Raw genomic sequence first — 22,542 nt, 5'->3', positions numbered from 1 at the left:
TCAATCAACTAGCATTAGGACTTTGAGATGTCATTGGCCAAGTGGAAATAAAAGAATGAAGAAGGGGAAATAGATGGAGAGGGAAATGGTGAATGAGATCACAAATTGGTCAAGGGAGGACTTTTACCATATTAATATCATTCATTCATTTTGGGAGATGGAATGTACATTCCATCCATCCCCTAAATCCAATGATATTAACTTGACAAAGTCAAATCAACCTTGACCAAGGCCCAACAACAAATAAGAAACTCAATTAAGTCAATACAAATGGTCAACACAATTAAAATGTAATTTATTCAATTAAAAATAGTAAAATAATGCATTAAATTCAAATATGTTTTGTCCAAATCCTAAAATCTCATCAAAACACCAAATAAATGGCCATGAGATTTATTATAGGTCAAACAAGGTCAAAGGACCTTGGAGAAAAAATTTCAGAATTTTTGAACACTTAAAAATATTTTTTAACAATTAAAAATAAATGAAAAATCAATTAATTCATGAAAAATATTAATATTGATCCAAAAAATAATTTTAATTCAGAATAGGAAATAGAATTTTTTTTGAAATTTTATGGTGAAAGTCCCATATTTTTTGGATCAATATTGAATTTAATATGAATTATTGAAGAAAATGGAATTAAATTGAAATTCAGAAAATCCAAAAATATGTGGACCATCAGATCTCCCTCATTAATTGAGGTGGCAGATCTGATGATCCAAAACACGCGTTCCATGTGTTCCTTAGTCAACTGCGTGGCACCGTTGGTAATTACAAAGGACGGTTAAGATTAAAACGTGAAACATGAATCAAGTGGCTCAGACTCAAGACACATCATCACCGGAGCCAGAGCTCCGGTTGTCTTCTTCGATGAGCTTCACCGGACTGGTCAAAATGAACCATCACCAAAATAACAAACAGGGACATGATCTTAAAGAAAAAACATCACTGAGCACGAATATGACCTCCAATTCCTCCAATTCCAAATATATTGAGAGATATGTGGAATTGAAAAATGAGTTTCATGATTTGAGTTGCTTCGATTTGGCCTTAAAGAAACTCAATCTTCTTGCCTACATTGGTAGGACTTCAGACAACTCAAGAATCAATAGAATTGAGCAACAATTTAAGAGAATCGAAGAGTTTAAAATTTCTGCAAATTACCTTCAATGGAGGTATGAACTTGCTAGATCTTGATCTGAATTGTGTTTGGCTTCACTTCAATTGCTTGCAGGAGAGGAATGGAAAGGTTTAGAAGCAATGGATTCCTGGAGAATTGAATTCCAAAACAATGGAGATTCAAGCTCAAATTCAAATGAATTTATCAGGGTTATCCTATGAGAGTGAAGGGTTTTCAATGGAGATTCAAAGTTGGCGCAATGTGTGTGTGATTTCTGAGCAAATGCAACTGTATTTATAGCCAAATCCATGTGATATTTGCACACTCTTTTCAACCTTCCAAATTTGGCAAATGATGATAGCATGGTGCATGGGCGCGCATAGGCCCATGAAATGATAGCTTGAAGTCCAAAATGAATTATCAGATGTGTTGAAGCAAGCTTGGAATGCAAGGCAATTGAACATTGATGCTTGAAGTTGGATCCATGCCAAATGATATCAGCCTGTTTAAGCCATGCGCAACCTATGCATTTCTCATCTAAAATGAATGAACTTGAGCTCTTTGGAAAGGTGAGATCAAGAGGAACAAGTTTGATGTTGAACACTTTTTCATTTGGAGTTTGTAACTTGGAGATATTTGAGGTGGAAGTTTGGAAAAATTTGACATATCAAAAACTTTTCTAAGTGTCAAGCCATATGTCTAAGTATTCAACCTTGCTTAACTTTTTATAGGAGATTCAAATGAGAAACGTGTCTTCATCAAAGTTGTAGCTCTCTCAAATTCCTTCAAAATGGTCACCAATTTAATGTCATTTGAATTTTAAATGATAGAGTTATGTATTTTTGAAGTTTAGAAAAATCATTTAATCAATGGTATAGGTCAAAAGTGACCTATAATGTAGCCTCATATCACATGTTCAAAGAAGTTGAATTAGCTCCCACTACAAACATCAAAGTCGAAGTAGACACATTGAATTTGATTGTACAACTTGGAAATCTTTCATCTCATAAAAATTCAGCATGTTATGGCCTTCGGAAGTTGACTTTCAAATTAGGGTTTAGACAAAATGACCTATAATGTTTCAACATAGAAGATAATTTTCCAAGAAAAACTAGATCTTGGCCTCAACATGAAAGTTGTTTATAATGTCATTTAGAGTAATTTTTCTCTTGGAATCATTTTCATATGATGAAAATTGTAGGAGATAGGGTCTAGGGAGAACTAGTTTTGATCAGATGAATTCATCTGGCCAACCACCATCAACCAACTTGCTAACCTTCAATTCTATTGACTTTATATGCTCATGGTAGATCATATATGCATAAGATGATGAATTTTGAAGTGTCCCTTGAGAAATTTGATCAATTGGTGAGATAGCTTGTTGGAGAAGTTACTCAAGATACCCAGTCAAACTAGGGTTTCCAAGGCAAATCACTCTCAAACTCTTGAAGAAAACTTGATCAACATAACATGTAGAGAACAATGGGACTCATATATGATGCTCATAACCATTCTTGGATCAATTCTTGGTTGTGCTCTTTGTCATGAGGGTCTTAAACCCTAGATGTGATCAATGAATCAATGAGATCATGCCCTACCTACAAAAGAGTTAGACAAATGCAAAGACATATTTTTGGTATTTTGGTTAGTAAAATGATATAATACAAGTATGATATCATCACAAAATGCTTGGTGATCTCTCCCAAAACAAACCCAATGAAAGAGGGGTAAGGAGGATGCCAAGGTATGATCCCAATGCTAACGCTTATGATGAAATTGCCTGAGGGATCTTAGGGTCTTACAGCTGCCCCTATTTAAGGACATTCTAACCGAGGAGGTGAAGGTTAAAATCTTCATGTCGACTCAGTAGAATGGGCTTAAATAACAACATATAGAAACAAATTTTGGTTCCTAAGAGACCTCATGATGCATATGGTGTGAATGTAAAAGTTAATGCTCTGTGGGGAAATATTGCCATAAAAGGAAAAGAAATTAGAGAGACCGAAAGTCTGCAGGAGTATAATGCATTCCGTAGGGAAAACTTGCTGGGGAGACAGAGACTCTGGGAGATAAAAAGGAGTTATGTGTAGGCCAGGCTACGACTTAAAACTATTGGGAGACTAGAGGGAATCCATATAACAATGGAAAGACTCAGTCGGGGGAACAAAACATCACCTGCAAGGGAAGGTGATTTCACTAAGGAAAAATGCACTCAACTCAACTGGGGAGAAATAAACTTCAGCACAGGAGGAGCAGCAATCTATTATCTACTACCTGTCACTGGGTAAGGAGATAATAAAGATCTGACAGAGAGACCATCCGTCATCGGTTAGGATGAACATATCAAGGATGACTCGCTGGGAACCGCCAGGAGGAAGTATTCACTACCGGTTACTGGATAAGAATAACCTTGCTGGGGAAAACTGCAGAAAGTAGGATTTACAACTACCAGTTACTGGGTAGAAGACCAAGGGGTGAGAGTATCCGTCATAGGTTAAGATAAACATATCAAGGATAAACTCGACAGGGAAGAAAGTCTGTCACCGGTTAGAGTGAACATATCAAGGATAGACTTTCCTAGGGATGTTAAGGAGGATACCCGTCATCGGTTAGGATGAACATATCAAGGATAAACCAGCTGAACAAAAAGGGAATTACATCTATCAAAAATTGGATAGAAAACCGTCGGAGAGAGAATCCGTCACCGGTTAGGATGAACATATCAAGGATTAACTCTGCGAGGGGACAAAGTAGGATTTACAACTACCGGTTACTGGGTAGAAGACCAACAAAGAGAAGAAAATCCGTCATTGATTAAGATGAACATATCAAGGATTAACTCTCCAAGGAACAAAAATAGGGATTACAACTACCTTTTTACTGGGTAGAATACCGAAGGCGAGAATATCTGTCACCAGTTAAAGTGAACATATCAAGGATAGACTCCATAGGGGAAGAAAATATATCCGTCACCGATTAGGATGAACATATCAAGGATATACTTTCCGGGGAATAGATCCACTAGGGATACTGCTGAGGAGAGGAAGAGTACTTTTTTCGGGTATTGGGCAAAAAGTAACACACTGCAAGCTAAGAACAATATTACCAGTTACTGGGTAATAAACTCTTAGGGGACCAAAATATCTATCTAGGTAAGCACTAGAAAGAAAACGGTCAATCAAGACTCCACCCAATGAGGACATAACTCAAGGGGAGTAATTCCATCCAGAAAATTTGCTGGAGAGGAAACAAAAATAACAATCATCCACGAGGAAACAAACTCAGTGGGGAAACAAAGAAAGGATAAAGTCTTTCTGCTTAAGGGGCTGACGTTGTACAATTGGAGGAGGACAGAAACCCGATTTAGTATGGGGATAGAGTACCACCATAACAGAGAATGAGAATTTCAAACAAATCAAATATCAAGATGCGAGATATGCAAATTATGAAATTATATGAATGTATATGTATATGTATATATGATGATTATGCTGACAAAACGATCACAGAGGATACAGAGGTTTCGCAAAGAAATTGAACCACCGGTACAAACCTCGGTCAATCCACAAACTATGGAGACAAACTGCTGGAGAATAAAGTGATCAACATCTCAAGGGCTCAACTCTGGCTGAGGAACGAGGAGATCTGCTGAGAATAGAACAACATCAACTCTGTGGGGAATTTTAGGTCAACACCATAAAATAGGAGACAACCCTATAGAGGAAATATCAACAAATGCTGCTCAGAAACCAAGAGGAAACTCAGACTGGGAGAAAAGATACATGACAATTGGTGGGGACACCAAAGCTATCTATTGGGGAAATATCAAAACATCTCTGGTGAAGATCCACTTGCTGAGGGAATACGAACTCCGCTGGGGAAGGCCGAAACTCTGATGGGGATGGAGAAAGAAACTCCACTGGGATGTACAAACATCCTGGCGACTTCACTGGGGAAAGCAATGCGCCACAAAGTGTCTGAATCAATCAACTCAGTTGGGAAAGAAGAAAGAAGCTCCATCGGGGATCACACACTCCACTGGGGAACTGAATTCGTTAGCTGAGGAATGACAACAATCCATTGGGGAAATGAATCAAAACTAAATGTCTAGGGATACCCGAAGAGTTACTGCTTGGGGAACCTCCGATGCTTCACACTCAAAAACTTGCTTTTCACTAAAATGCTGTTAATATTACTGTTACTTGCTTCAGAAAAGTTCTTGCTTTTATATTTTAAAGGAAACTTGATTCTTGATTTAAAAGTTTAATTTTAAAATGATCATAATAAAATTTAAAACTATTGGCTGAAGTAAATAAGAGTATAAACAATTGGATAAAAGCTCAACTTTATTTAATAGGATGGTAGTCTGTAAATGATAAGACTCCATAGATTTTACCAAGTTGAAAATGGTAATTTACATGGAAAAGGGTTACATTGAATACAAATGATCCTTAATCCTTCTACCCAATCTTGATATCCACTGCGTTCTTGACCGCTGCTGGAGATGAACCAATGTCAACCCTTGTGCTCAAACAAGCCTTCAAAACACTGAAGATCAGCAGAATGCAGTTGTAAGACCCCAATTTTGTCCCTAAGATCCCTCATAAGCATCATAACATTGCATTACATAGCCTCAAGGATCATTGAGAATCTTGGTCCCTTGCCTTTGGGTGGAACTCCTTGTGAGTGGTTTGAGATCACCAAGCATACTTGAATTGTATATCATTGCTTTTCCCATTTTATTTACTAACCAAAAGCACAAAAATATGTCACTAACATCTTTTGTTTGTAGCTTGAGCAATCACAAGGTCAAAAGCTTCTAGGAGATCCTTTGTGCAATGATATGGCCAAGAGAAGATGAAAGCAAGCATGGTAATGGTTCCCAAAGCTCTCATCCATCAAATATGCCTCCCTAGTACCTCAATGTATCATTTTGATCAATCAAGTCAAAGGGTTTGAGATCTTGTTCTTCAGAGAAACCCTAATTCATCTGTGCATCACAATGCCTTGCTCATGAAGCAACCTCAGCCCATTGTAAAATACAATCAAGGGAAGTTCTTTAATTCATCATTTCATGCACATTTGAACTTATTTGAGTGTCCTCAATCATCACTTCATCAAGATATGAGTTGTAGACTTGAGAAGTTGATCAGTCATTTCATCTAACTATTTTGAAATACACTGAGACCTAACGTTTTATGTGTTGGTCAAATGGAGATGGTTCCAAAAGAAAAAATGTTCTTAAGAACCATATGAACAACTTTAATGTTCATCAAAATTTGATTTGAAGCTTGGAAAACCATCTGCCATTCCAATACATTATAGGTCACTTTGACTGAAACCCTAATTTTGAGTCAACTTCCCAAGGACATAACTCATTCATTTTTTATGATTTTGAGGTGGGATCAAATGCATTGGAATGCTTAAGATGTATAATTCAAATGTTATGTTGAACAAAATTTCAAAATCTCAAAGAAAATACATGTGATAATGCAAGACATTATAGGTCCTTTTTGACCAAATGCATTAAAAGTCAAAAAAGTCCAACTTCAAGTGCCCATAACGTCTTCATAAAAAATCCAAATGATGCAAATTTTAAGTCCATTTTGATTGTACTGAAAAGATCTAAAACTTTGATGTTGGAGGTTTTTCCATTTGAGGCTTGCATCATCAAAACATAAGGGCTTGAAAGTTGGCCAATTTTAGAAACCTTGCCTTGACATGTTTTGCACATCACACTTTAAACTCAAATTTCATAAAATTCCACATTCCAAACGGATTTTTGACCAACATAACATTTGTTCCTCATACAAATACCTTTCCAACCATTACCCATATGCCTATGCTTGGATGTTCTAAATGGTATTTTCGAAGAGGTGAATGATTAGGTTCAATTGTGGAATTCATGTTGAAATCATGTTGCACAAGCCAATTCAGAGCAAATTACACGTCCAAACCCTTGGCATTTGAACTCAGCTTGCATTTGGCATTGCTTTTGGGCCTTGTGCATGATCATGCAAGCCCATGCAAGTGGTATCCAAATTCATGCACACGGATCATTCCACACTTTCCTTGCCATTTTCTCTATAAATAGAGACCTCATTCCCTCCATTTCAGACCCCAATTTCAACCTGAAATGCTACTGAAATCGTTCCCTAACCATCACTAAAGAAGCAAGTTTCATTTCTCTTAAAATTTTCAGATCTAGAATTCAGCTTCATCTGGTTGTATTCTTAGATCTAGTGCTTCTAGACCTCCACCATACACTTCATTGAACTTCTGTTTTGATAAAACAAGCAAGGCAACAAGCTCAAGCTACCAAAATTCAAGCACACACTCCAACTGGTATTTTCTTCGATTCTCCTAATCCTTTGACCTATTGGCTCAGATTTTGTGTTGGCTGAAGTCCTCTCAATGGAGGCATCATGTTTATGCTTTTAATTTTGGCAATTCATTGAGTTCATGATGAACACCATATTTTTCAACTTCTGATTTCTTAAATCCTAGAGATATGGAATGAAAATGGATGGTACAGGGATGATGTACATCATCCCAGCTTTCTAATGATGTATAGATCGCACGTTTTGGTTGCCTTTTGAATTTCTGCATTTTGGCCGGAATCTAGAAGCTCACCGGAGAAGACGGTGGCTCCGGTGGCTTCATCATCTCCAGTTTAAATCTGGACCGTTTGATCCATTTTCCAGATTCAATCAGGATCATTCATTGTTATGACTTTTATTTGTTTCACATGCTCACGCATTGACCCTGGACTTTGGTGGATGCGCGCTTAAGGAACGTTTGATGTGCCAGCTCAATTAATGAGCTTGATCCAACGCGTCACGTTTTTCCTTATTTTTAAATTCTGATTTAAATTTCCATTCTATTTTTTAATTCCATTTCATTTTCTAAAATTCATATCTCTTTCATTTTTTATCCAAAAATTATGGGACCAATTGCATTATTTCCCAAATAAATTCTAGTTTCTATTTCTGATTTTTAATATTTTTTATTTCATCATTTGATATTTTTTTGTGAATTTTCTCTTTTCTGGTTATTTTTAATTCATTTTAAATAGTTTTTGATATTCAAAAAATACAAAAATATTTTCCTAACCTATTTGGATGATGATGGATCTATGAAAAATATTCTCATCAATTTTTGAATTGATTTGAGATTTATTTGAGATTTTGGTTCAATTAGGTTATTTTTATTCATTTTTAATTGATTAAAAATAGTTTCTGACTTTTAAAAATGCTGAAATTTTTTGTCAAACTTTGTTTGACCTTGTTGAACTTAGGATAAATCACTTGGACCTTTCAGGGTTGATTTGAAGTGATTTTGAAGTTTGACCTTTCTTTAATATTTTAATTCAAGTTTATTTTTAATATTAAAAAATGTCAAAAATATTTTATTCATTTCTTGACTTCCAATCTTCATCTCACTTCTGTTTTTGATTGTTTGACCTTGACTTTCAATGTTATTAGTCAACATATGAGGATTGGTACATGAGGTTTCATTTAATGCACTTTAATTTTGCCATTTCCATTCTCCATTATTCATCTCCTTCTTCTTCTTCTTCTTCTTTTTTCTTTTTTGATCAATGAGTTAAAGGTTGATAAGTTAGCATTGATTAGAGGGATTTAACCTTCATTGATTCAAATCTAATTCATCTTGATCAATTGATCAAGTGAATGGCTTTGCATTAAGGATAGGCTGTCTTTTAAATCATGCAAAAGGCTTAAACCAATACAAGATCAATTATCTTCTACTTTTTGGCATGGCAAGTTGTTGGGACTTGGTTCACTAATCAAGACTCCTAACTTGTGTTTGTTGCCTACATTATTATTGACCGGCCTCAGATAGTTGTGACTTCTACATAAGTCCAATTACGATTGCTTAACATAGCGCTAAATTTGCCTTATGGCACACTAACTACTAACACTAACTATTGACAATTAACATTTACTTTATGCAATTTACTTTAATGCAATTTACTATTCTTGCACATATTATCCATTTGCTTTTCTCTTTGCTCACTTGAGCACATGTTTATGTTAATGCCATTTGCCTTTTTCTCACTTGAGCACATAATTGTGTATATATTATTTTTGCTTGTGTTTTGTTTTGATTGTGGTGAACCAAATGCCAAGAAATGGACTTAGTTTCTAGGACTTTCCCTATGCAAAGAAATGGAGAATTGGACTTAGTTTATAAGACCTTCCTTATGAAAAATTGGAGTAAAAGGATCATAATGATGAAGATGGATTGAAAGAACCAAATCTCTAAACTCACTCTTGTCCATTCTTGATTTACTTCATGGAGCTTTTGATGTGTTTGCTTTTGTGCTAGGGAATTCTATGAGAGCTCAAATTGGAATACCATTGCCATGCTCATCCAAAGTGAAAGACACAAGATACATTGAGGATTACTTAAGAGACTTGTTTGATTGCTTATTGCTTTGTGGTTGCTTTATTCCAAAGGATGGGAGCTACTTGGATCATCAATATGATCTCAAGAGAGGAACTCCTAGTGTGGTTTCATTTCTTATCCCTTACCTTTTTTTGCTTTACTTAGGACTTAGCCATTCTTCTTCTTCTCTCCACTCTAACCCAAGCCAAAACTTTTGTGCAAACATTTAACATTTGTTTTCAAACATTAGAAACCTAAGCCTTATGCTTTTGATTTTTAAACTTTCTTTTTTACACCACTTATTTTGAATTGAATCCTTAAGTCAACTTTGACCATTTCTGTACATACTTCTAATTGGTAAATATAACCCATTCAAATGTGCTTTTGTGGTTCCAATGGCCACCTTCTTAATCTAGTTTTCCATAACCTTTAGCTATTAGGTTTGAGTTATCTCAGTGGTAGATGTAATACTCACCTATATCCTTAGTGATGGACAATGAGTCTTCCATGCTTATTATAGGGTTAACCCCTCACTAGCATGTTGAAGCTATCCTCACATGGTGGATTTGTGGTTTGGTTGAGTTTTCTCCCTTCGATAACAAAAGATCTCAAGGCTTTTAGATCAATTAATTCACCAATTGTTTTGAGATTTTTACCCCGAACTACGAGGTTTTGATCCTAATCTTTTTATAAGATGGTACGTAGGCAATGGGTTTATCCATCCAAACAAAATGTAAATAAACTTGTATATTCTCTTCTCATCTCTTCAATCATGTTTGCACAAACAAATTTTCACAAAAAACAACAACCTTACCAAGTATGAAAAGGGATCCCTAGGAGTACCTAGGATGTTTTGGGTGTCTAACACCTTCCCATTGTATAACCAACCCCCTTACCCAGATCTCTGTTCCTTTTACTAGTTTTTGTTAAAACTTTTAGGTTTTTGTTCGCTAACTAACCATTCCTTTGGATAAATAGAAGTGCGGTGGTGACTCGACTTGTATGATTTACCTTGGATTTAGTCAATATCTCTAATGGTAACGAATACCCCGCTACAGCAGTTACTTGCCTTAATCCCTAATTTTTGCATAAGTTTCCCCAAGGTGGGGCACTCAACTTATCGGGAAATTCTTTCTGTTTTATGTCTCTAATTTTTTCCTGGATCGCCCTTTCGGGTTTTCAATCCACCGAGATGCTCATTTTTGCCTAAGTCGCCTTTTCGGGTTTTCAACTTAGCGAGTTGTTCTTTTCTTTTTAGGCGAAGTATTTCTTGACTGCATCTGCGTTCACGGGACGAGTGAACTCTTCACCATCCATAGTTGTTAGAATCAATGCACTGCCTAAAAAGGCTCTCTTAACAACATATGGGCCTTCTTAATTGGGAGTCCATTTTCCTCTGGAATCTGGCTTGAACGTCAAAATCTTCTTGAGCACAAGGTCTCCTTCTCTAAACACTCGAGGTTTGACCTTCTTATCGAAAGATTTCTTCATCCTTTGCTGATACAACTGGCCATGACACATGGTAGTTAATCTCTTCTCTTCTATCAAATTCAGCTGGTCAAACCTGGTCTGACACCATTCAGCTTTAGTCAACTTGGCTTCCATGAGCACACGCAATGAAGGAATCTTAACCTCTATGGGGAGCACTGTTTCCATACCATAAACAAGAGAGAAAGGGGTTGCCCCTGTTGAAGTGCGGATGGATGTACGATACCCATGTAAAGCAAATGGGAGCATCTCATGCCAATCCGTGTACGTGACAACCATCTTCTGGATAATCTTCTTGATGTTCTTATTCGTAGCTTCAACAACTCCATTCATCTTAGGTTTGTAGGAAGAAGAATTATGACGTGCAATCTTGAAGTCTTTACAAAGAGCTTCCACTATATTGTTATTCAAGTTTGATCCATTATCAGTAATGATCTTACTTGGCACACCATAACGGCATATGATCTGATTCTTGATAAACCTCACAACAACTTGCTTGGTTACATTTGCATACGATGCCGCTTCAACCCATTTTGTGAAGTAATCAATTGCCACTAAAATGAAACGATGTCCATTCGAAGCTTTGGGCTCAATCATCCCAATCATATTAATTCCCCACATGGAGAAGGGCCATGGGGAAGAGATAATATTCAATAGTGTCGGAGGAACATGAGTCTTATCAGCATAAATTTGACACTTGTGGCATTTCTTCACAAACTTGCAACAGTCAAATTCCATTATCAGCCAATAGTAACCTGCTCGCAACATTTTCTTCGCCATTACATGTCCATTGGAATGAGTACCAAAGGATCCTTCATGCACTTCGGTCATCAACAAGTCTTCTTCGTGTCTATCCATGCATCTGAGCAAAACCATGTCCAAGTTTCTCTTGTATAGTACATCACCATTCAAGTAGAAATTACCGGCTAATCTTCTCAAAGTCTTCTTATCTTTCAAAGATGCCCTAGGCGGGTAAATATGACTTTGTAGGAAACATTTGATGTCGTAATACCACGTCTTCTCGTCTTTACTTTCTTCAACAGCAAACACATGAGCTGGCCTATCAAGACGCATTACAGATAAATTGGGAACTTCATTCCAATATTTTACTATGATCATTGATGTCAATGTTACAAGAGCATCTGCCATCCGGTTCTCATCTCGGGGAATATGGTGAAATTCAACCTTTGTAAAGAAAGTTGAAATTCTCCTCGCATAATCTCTATACGGTATAAAACCGGGTTGATTTGTCTCCCATTATCCTTTGATCTGATTCACAACCAAAGCTGAATCACCAAAGACATCCAAAAACTTAATTCTGAGATTCATGGCCTCTTCAAGCCCCATAATGCAAGCTTCATACCCTGCCATGTTGTTTGTACACTTGAAAGTCAATCTGGCTATAAATGGTAGATGCGTGCCTTGAGGAGTAATAATCACTGCCCCAATTTCATTTCCATATTGATTAATAGCTTCGTCAAATACCATGCCCCAACGGGAACCAAGTTCTGTCCCTTCTTCAAGCAATGGTTCATCCCAATCTTTCATTTTCAAGTAAAAAATCTCTTCATTAGGAAAATCATACTGCACTGACTGATAATCTTCAATTGGTTGGTGAGCTAGATGATCAGCCAAGATACCACCTTTGATTGCTTTCTGAGATCGGTATTCAATATCATACTTGTAAGACCCTAATTTTGACCCTAAGATCCCTCATGGCATCATGTTATTGCACAAATGCATTGCCTCAAGGATCATAGCATGTTTGGCTCCTTAACCCTAGGGTTGGGACTTGTTTGAGTATTTTGAGATCACTAAGCATGCTTTTATTATATGTTATTTCTTTTCTTATTTGATTACTAACCAAAAGCACAAAAATATGTCACTAACTCTTTTTGTTTTGAAGCTCAAGTGATCATGTGCTCCACAATGCTCCTAGGAGGCTCCTAAGCCCAATGCAATGGCTAGATGAAGATGAGAAAAATCATGACAATGGTCCACAAAGTTCGTAATCATCATATATGTCTCCCAAGTATCTCAATTTGCTAATTTGATCAGGATAACCCAAAGGGCTTGAAGATTGTTTCCCAAGGAAACCCTAATATAACTATGCCTTGATTGTGCCTTGCCCATGAAGCAATCTTAATCTCTGGTCAAATTTAATCAAGCAAAGTTCTTCCATTTATCATTTTATGCATATATGAGCCTTTTTGAGGCCCCTCAATCATTTATTCATCAAGATTGGAAGTTTGGCCTTGAAACGTTGACCAGTCAAGTCATCTAACTAAGCTGAGATTCAATGAGATATAACTTTTGATATGTTTGTCAAATGAAGATGACCCCAAAAGAAAGCATGTTCCTAGGAACCATATGAACAACGTTCATGTTCATCAAAAATCCATTTGAAGCTTGGAAGGTCATCATTCATTTCAAAACATTATAGGTCATTTTGACTAAAACCCTAATTTTGGGTCAACTTGCCAAGGGAATAACTTCCTTAATTTTTATGATTTTGAGGTGAGACCAAAGGAATTGGAAAGCTTGAGATATCTACTTAAAATGTTATGTTGGACAAAACTTCATAATCCTAAAAGAAATACATGTGATATTGCAAAACATTATAGGTCATCTTGGACCTAATTCATTGACATTGAAAAAGTACCCAACTTAAAATGCCCATGTATTTGTCATAGAAAACCCAAATGATGCAAACTTTGAGTCTAAATTGACTAACTTGAAAAGATCTACAACTTTTATGTTGGAGACTTTTTGAGTTGAAGCTTGTATCATGAGAGGACAGAGGGGTTTGATTGAGCTTACTTTTGGTTAACTTTTTCAAAGTGATTTGAATATGTTTTACACTTGAACTTTCCAAGCCAGTTTTGATCAATTTGCACATGCCAAATGATTTTTTGCTCAACATTATTTTTGTTCCTTATTTTAAGATCTTTCCAACCATTACTCACAATAGTCCTTGGGGTCTACCATTTTTGATTTCGAATTTCTTTTCATTTATGTGCATTCTTGATATTTTATGTTGAAACTTGAAATGCAAGTCCTTTCCATCCAATGTACACGACCACATGCCTTCTATGTGAACTCATCATGCTTCTTCAGCCATCCATGGGCCTCTCACACGTCCACAAAGGCCCATGCACTCAAAAATTCAAATCCCATGCACATGAGCAAAGTGTGAACTCAATTGCATTCACCTATAAATAAAGGCCTCATGAGCTTCATTTCAGAACCTTTTGGAGATCCCATATGTTGTTGCACTGAAACCATAACCCTCACCAAAGGAATCACTCATAATTTTTTCAGATTTTTGAGCTTGAAATTCAGTAACATTAGCTAAGGTTCAAAGCTAGATTCCTTAGCCAATCATCTTCCATACATTCAGAGATCAAAGAGGAGCAAAGAGCTTGAAGAATTCGTGGCCAGAAACTCATCAATTTGAAGGTATCAACTCAAACTGTTTGGATATGAAACTCTTAATTCAATGTACTTTCCTTGTGTTTTGATGGTTCTCTGAAGTCCTCATACTTGAGGCAAGCTTTTGATGCATTCAATTTGCCATTCCATGAACAATCTGTGTGGACACCATGATTTTCTCCTTCATCTTTCTCTCAATATAGGAAGCATGAAAGAAATCCAATGGTACAATGATGATCTACATCACAAGAGCTTTATTTCCATGTCATTGTTTTTCGTTTTTGATAAGATTCATTTCTCTACAAATTTGGCCGGAATCTGTTGCTTGGCCGGAGAAGACGGTGGTTTCCACCACCACCACCATGTGTTCTGATCCCTGGCCCTTGGATCTCCTTCTCAGGATCTATATGTCTGCGTCCGTTTAAATTCCTTCTCTCAATTCTTTGTGCTTCACTGTTGACTTGAGTCCACCGTGCATCATCAGATCCAAGCCGTGCAGTGTGCCACGTCAATTAATGAATTTAGATTTGGTGGCTCATGCTTTTTCGCTTATTTCATTTTTCTTTTTATTTTCTTTAATTCATTCCATTTTCAAAAATTCATTAAAAAATCATATGAAGTCAGAAAAATATGAGACCAACTTTGAAATTTTTCTTGAAAAATCTAGTTTCATATTATGATTTTTAATTATTTTTGTGACTTCATTTGATATTTTTCACTAATTATTTGGTTTTTAATGATTTTAATTCATTTTAAAAAAATTTCTGACTTTTAAAAAATACAAAAATATTTCCATAGCATCTATGGATTATGATAAGTCAATGAAAAATAGTCTCAAAAATTTCTTGTTTGTTTTGAGATTATTTGAGATTTTAATTCATATTATGTTATTTTTGGTTGTTTTTAATTGGTTTTAATTACTTTCTGGTTTTAAAAATTTGTGAGGAAATTAGTCAAAGTATGTTTGACTATGTTGAACCTATGAGAATTTAATTGGACTCATTGAAGTTGTTTTGAATTGAATTTGAGGTTCAACTTTGTTTGTTTATTTTTTATTTGTATTTTCTTTTAATTCAAAAAATGCCAAAAAAATATCATTGACTCCTTGACTTGTTATATTCATTTCTCTTTTGTTTGGTGTTGATTGAGGTTGAATTGATTCAACTTTGATCAAATTCATTGGATCTTGTGGTTTGAGAATCCTTAAGGATCATCACTTAGAAAGATGAATGAATTTGATCAAGGATGAGTTATCCCTTGATCAATTGGGATTAGTTGTCGACTTCTTACCCCTCCCTTTCATCTTCATCCTTTTCTTTCCCTCAATGGCCAATGAGTTAAAGTCTTGAGGTGGGTCTTGACAAATAAGGAGTTTAATCTTCTTTGACCCAAACCAAACTCAACTTGATCCATGATCAAGTGAGTTATTTTGTGTCAAAGATAGGTTACTTCTTGGTCAAGCAAATAACCAAAAGTCAATAAAAGGCCATTCCCCTTTTGTTTGGCATGGCAAGTTTATGGAGCTTGGCGTACTAGTCATGACCTCTAACTTGTGTTCTTTGCCTATATTCTTATTGACCGGCCTCAGATAGGTGTGACTACTACATTAGTCCACTTATGATTGCTTAACATAGCGCTACATTGTCTCCTGACAAGCTAACATAACTCTACTAACTACTAACTTTAATTTGAGCTTTTAACTTCTTGTCATTTACTTTTAATGTCATTTATTTCTTGCTCACTATTTGTCTTGATTTTCATCTTTGCTCACTTGAGCACATATTTTATGTTTATGTCATTTTTCTTTTGCTCATTTGAGCCCATTATTGTACATAAATATATTGCTATTTTGTGTTGTTTTGTGTTTGTTTTGATGTGAACAAAAATGCAAAAGGAGAAAGGACTTAGAATTAGGATTTACCCATACTTAAAGGAGTTCAAGAGAAACTAGGCCTCATGCCTTTAGAATGCAAAATTTGTTGAAGAGCAACTAGGCCTCATGCCTTTAGAATGCTAAAACTAAAAGTTGACCTCAAAGGACTTCTCCTCAAACTTATTCTTTGTCCATTCCCTTTACTATGCTGTGAGCTTTTTGATGTGTGCTTTTGTGTGACAGGAACCTCATCTTAAGATTGTGAAAAGAGGACCATTGTCATGAGTAGCCAAGTTAAGAGCAAAGCTAGATGGAGATCCTAGGAGCTTGAATTAAAATTATTGATTGCTTGTTTTGTATGCTAAATCCAAAGGAAAGGAGCATCTTGAGTCATCTCTATGACTCCAAGAAAAGGAACTCCAAGGGTTACCTCTCCTCTCTTAACTTTGTATGCTTTAGGAATAGCCCTTCTCTCTTCTCCCCACTCTAACCAAGCAAAAAATCATTTTCAAAACTTTGACTTTATTTCAAATTAGAAACCTAGGCATTAAGCCTTTGACTTTTCAAAACCATTTTCATAAATAATCATTGTAAATAAACTTTAATCCAACTTTGACCTCATTTTGTAAATAAATCTAACTTGTAAATATAACCCATTTCAAGTTGTTTTTGTGGTTCCAATGGCCACTTGTTAAAACCTTTTTTTAAAACCTTAGTCATAGGTTTGAGTTATCATAGTGGTTGATGTAAATCTCACCTCATCCTTAGTGTTAGATTATAAGCCTTCCATGTTTATAATAGGGTTAACCCCTCACTAGCATGTTGAAGCCTTCCTCACATGGTGGATTGTTGGTTTAGGTTGAGTTTTCTCCCTTTGATAACAAAAGACCTTAAGGCTTTTGATTAAGATCAATTCACCAATCTTTGAGATTTTTACCACAAACTACGAGGTTTTGATCCTCCTTTGTGATGGTACGTAGGCAATGGGTTCATCCATTCAAACAACAAAATTTTGTAAATATAATTTATTCTTTTCTCAGCCCTCCAATCTTTTGCACAAATCTTTTCACAAATACCAACCTACAACACATATTTGCAAAAAGAGGTTCCCCTAGAGTACTAAGGATGTTTTGGGTGCGTAAAACCTTCCCATTTCATAACCAACCCCCTTACCTAGATCTCTGACATTTTTATTAGCTTTTGATTCGAAAAACTTCTTACTTGGCTTTTGTTTGCTTTTTAGCCTTTCCTTTGGACAAATAAAAGTGCGGTGGCGACTCGAATTGTATGTTGACTTTTGGTTTAGTCAGTAAACCTAAAAGTAACGAAAACCCCGCTACAGAAAAGTGGTGACTCTGATGGGGACGTGCAAGCCCCGTGGGTTTAGCCTACTTTTTTGCTTGTATGTGTTGTATGTTTATATTTATTTGTGGCATATTTTTGTGCAAATTTGGGATGAATGTATTGTATGTAATGTATGAATTGCTTGACATATTAATTGCTTGTATGCTTGGTGGTTTCATGTGAGATGAGTTCTATACCCGAACTCGAGTGCACTTATGATAGGAGAATGGCATATTCTTGTTGACTTGTGTGGAGTTATTCCTTAACAAGTTAACTTGCAAGTCCATTCACTTGGTGGAGGTTTTTATTGGGATCACTAATGTCACACGAGTAGTCGTGGTTAGGCATTACTCTTTCCAATAGGAACCCTAGAAACCAAGGACCTTAGATACCTAGCCCATCTTGGCCTATTTTAAGATGTAGTGCGAAGGTAGTTCAAGTGTAAGACTTGATGCGATTGTTACGTGATACTACACTCATAAGAGTCCCTCTCGAGAATATTTTTGGAGGACGAGTATTCGTTTTATCCGATAATATCCGAATAATGGGATGATGACTATGGGAACCTTTTAGAACATGATTGTCAGGTTTAACCATAGTACACTCCCGTTGGGTGGTTCTTAACCGAGACTCCATGCTCGTGACTTACAACACACCCGTGATTCGCGGTCGATCCGTTCTCGTATATCCTCAAAATCGATGGAACTTGGATGTTGATAAGGTGTAAACCATAATCCACCAAAATGGATGATTGATATTGAAGATGACTTGAGCCATCCCGTGACCTTTGTATGGTGTGACTTGCTTGATCCTTGAGTGTGTTTGTTGCATCCATGCATTCATGCATTCATCCACATTCATGTCATCGACAATAAGATTTTACAAGGAACTTAAAGGGTCTATTTGCAAATTTTTAGACATGGATAAGCAAAGAAGGAATACGAAGAAGTACAGTTTCAGACAACCTGACTTTAGAGAGTTAAGGTGTCTGACATCTTATGTATTAGAGCCCTTGGAGTTTAAAGCTTGCCATGGGAAGCTTCTAGCTATTCTATCTACCAAGGTGGATGAGGGTTTGATGAGTGTGTTGGTGCAGTTAACGATCCTCTGTGTCGGTGCCTCACTTTTCCGGATTTCCAGCTTTTGCCTACCCTAGAGGAGTACGCTTATCATGTGGGTATACCTATTCTTGACCAATTGTCGTTCAGTGGTTTGGAGAAGATTTCGTCTTCTCAAGAGATTGTTGACATGCTTCACGTGGAGGTATCTGACGTTGTTGCCAATATGACTACCAAGGGTGGAATTCAAGGTCTCCCGTCTGATTTTCTGATTGCCAAAGCTACCTTGTTTGGGAAGGCCATGAGTAAGTAATATTTTGAAGCCATATTTGTACTCCTCATTAATGGGCTAGTGTTATTTCCCAACATCGACGACTTCGTGGATGTGAACGCTATTAGGATTTTCTCTTCTCTTAATCCCGTTCTGACTCTGTTGGGTGACACTTATTTCTCTTTGCATATGAGGAATGCAAAGGGTGGTGGTTCTATTGTATGTTGTCTACCTTTATTGTACAAGTGGTTTATTTCGCACTTGCCTCAGACGCTTGCCTTCAAGGAGAACAAGGGATGTCTACGGTGGTCCACGAGACTTATGTCTTTCACTAATGATGATATCTTTTGGTATAATCGTGTTTATGATGGCGTTAAGATTATTGATTCTTGTGGTGAGTTCTCCAATGTACCTCTTCTTGGTACATGTGGTGGAATTAACTACAACCCTGCTTTGGCTCGCCGTCAGCTTGGGTTCCCCTTAAAGGATAAACCTAACAACATTTCGTTGGAAGGCTTATTCTTTCAAGAGGGTAAAGATCCCCAAAACTTGAAGGATAGGATGGTCCGCGCCTGGCGCAAGGTTCATAGGAAAGGGAGGAATGAGCTTGGTCTGAAGAATTGTGTTGCTTTGGAGCCTTACACCTCTTAAGTAAGGAAGAGATCCCTCGAGTACCGCATGTCGTATGAGTATCCGAGACCTACCCCTATGGTTATGATTGGGCCTTCAACTCTCCCTAATCAAGGAGTAGAGGAGTTAAGAGACGAAGACCGCTCGCGTGCTTGGGTTCGCGAGCGTGAGGAGCTTCTTCAGCAGCTCAAGGATAAGGATGCAATTTATCGAGTTTCTAGAGCATCAGGTTATTGATGAACCCGATGATATGGTTACTTCTCTCCTACCTCACTCGTCTAGGTTTTGGAAGAAGAGATATGATCAGCTCACCAAGGAGAAGGCCGACAGGGAAGCAGCTTATGAGAGAGAGGTGAAGAGGCTTCGTGCGACGTACCTTCCGATCTCGAAGGCTTTAGGCGATTGCTTCTAGGGCTCCATAGGATGTTTATTCTCTTTTTCTCTTGTATTGTATTTGGTTACCGAAACTGTACTACTTCTTTGGTGTAAAAAGTTTCCAAATATTATATTGCTATGAGTATTCCACATATGTCTCAAAAAGTTCGGTATTTTCAAAACATTTGCAAATAGATCTTTATAAAGTTCCTCCGATAAAAAAAACAAATCATATGCACGAGCATTGCATGCATCATATTGTAGCAGGGTATTCGTTACCTTTAGATTTATTGACTAAATCAAAAGTAAATCATACAATTCGAGTCACCACCGCACTTCTATTTATCCAAAGGAAAGGTTAGAAAGCGAACAAAAACCGAGAAGTTTTATCAAATCAAAAACTAATAAAAATGTCAGAGATCTGGGTAAGGGGGTTGGTTATGCAATGGGAAGGTTTTAAGCACCCAAAACATCCTTAGTACTCTAAGGGAGCCCTTTTTACCAATGTTGTAAGGTAGGTTGGTATTTGTGAAAATATTTGTGCAAACATGATTGGGGAGATGAGAAAAGAATATACAAGTTATTTACACATTTGTGTTTGAATGGATAAACCCATTACCTACGCACCGTCTTAAAAAGGTAGGATCAAAACCTCGTAGTTCGGGGTAAAAATCTCAAAAGAAATTGGTGAATTGATTGGCCAAAAGCCTTAAGGTCTTTTGTTATCAAAGGGAGAAAACTCAACCTAAAACCACAAATCCACCATGTGAGGAGAGCTTCAATATGCTAGTGAGGGGTTAACCCTATAATAAGCATGGAAGACTTATTGTCCATCACTAAGGATACAGGTGAGCATTATATCAACCTCTAGGATAACTCAAACCTAATAGCTAATGTTTATGAAAAGCTTTAACACAAATGGTCATTGGAACCATAAAAACAATTGAGTGAGTTGTATTTACAAATGAAAAGTATTCACAAAGTAAGGTCAAAATTGACTTAAGATTCAATTCAAAATAAGTGTTATGAAAAGAGTTTGAAAAATCAAAGGCATAGTGCCTAGGTTTCTAATTTTGAAAACAATGTTAATGTTTGCACAAAAGGTTTGGCTTGGGTTAGAGTGGAGAGAAGAAGAGAAGGGCTAGGTCCTAAACATGCAAAGATGAGGGAAGAGAAATAAAACCACTTGGAGTTCCCTTCTTGAGATCATAAAGATGATCCAAGTTGCTCCATTCCTTTGGACTTAGCAAGCAATAAGCAAATAACTCAAGCAATCAAGCAAACAATCAAGCAAGCTCCTAGGAATCTTCCAATTGACTTTTGTATCTCTTATCTTGGATGTTCATGACAATGGTTCTTCTAATTGGCTCAAGTTTAGGATCCCTATCACACAAGAACACACAAATCAAAAAGTTCCACAATGCAATAAAAAGAATGGACAAGAGTGAGTTTAGAATTAGGATCCTTTCAATTCATCTTCAAGATTAAGCATTCTAAAGGCATGAGGCCTAGTTGCTCTTCAACATATTTAGAATTCTAAAGGCATGAGGCCTAGTTGCTCTTGAAACTCCATTAGCATAGGTAAGGTCCTAAATCTAAGTCCTTTCTCCATTTTTGCATTGGGTTCACACAAACAAAACAAAACAAGCACAAGGCAATAGTATATACACAATAATGTGCTCAAGTGAGCAAAAGGAAAATGGCATAAGCATAAACATGAGCTCAAGTGAGCAAACGACAAAGACAAATGAATTTATGAGCAAGAAATTAAATTCCATTAAAGTAAAATGCAAGAATTAAATGCTTGAATTTAAAGTTAGTAATTAGTAGTTAGTGTTAGTGTGCCATAAGGCGATTTAACGCTATGTTAAGCAATCGTAAGTGGACTAATGTAGTAGTCACACCTATCTGACGCCGGTCAATAAAATTATAAGCAAATAAACACAAGTTAGAGACCATGACTAGTAAGCCAAGCTCCTACAACTTGCCATGCCAAAAGAAAAGAAGAATGACCTTGTATGGATTTAGGTTGTTTGCTTGACCAAGAAGCAACCTATCTTCAATGCAAAGCAATTCACTTGATCTTTGATCAAGATGAATTTGATTTGGATCAAAGAATGTTAAGCCCCTCACATGTCAAGGCTAACCACCAATCATTAACTCATTGGTCAAAAAGAAAAAGAAGAAGAAGAAGAAGATGGAAATGGAATGTACAAAATTAAAAGTCAAACAACATAACCAACACAAATTGACCAAATATGAATAAAATCAATAGCAATCAGTGGTAAACAGAAGTGAGATGAAGCTTAGAAGTCAGGAAACAATAAAAATATTTTTGTATTTTTTGGAATTAAAATAATACTTGGATTAAAATAAACAAATAAAGGTCAAACTTCAAATCCAATTCAAATCAACCTGGAAAAGTCCAATTGGATCATAAGTCCAACATGGTCAAACAAGGTTTGACAAAAAAATTCATCATTTTTTGAAAACAGAAACTAATTTTAAACAATTAAAAAAAAGAATAAAAATAATATAA

Source organism: Lathyrus oleraceus, chromosome 3, assembly GCF_024323335.1.
Source record: "Lathyrus oleraceus cultivar Zhongwan6 chromosome 3, CAAS_Psat_ZW6_1.0, whole genome shotgun sequence".
Classification (NCBI taxonomy): domain Eukaryota; kingdom Viridiplantae; phylum Streptophyta; class Magnoliopsida; order Fabales; family Fabaceae; genus Lathyrus; species Lathyrus oleraceus.
Note: the sequence above shows the minus strand (reverse complement) of the source record.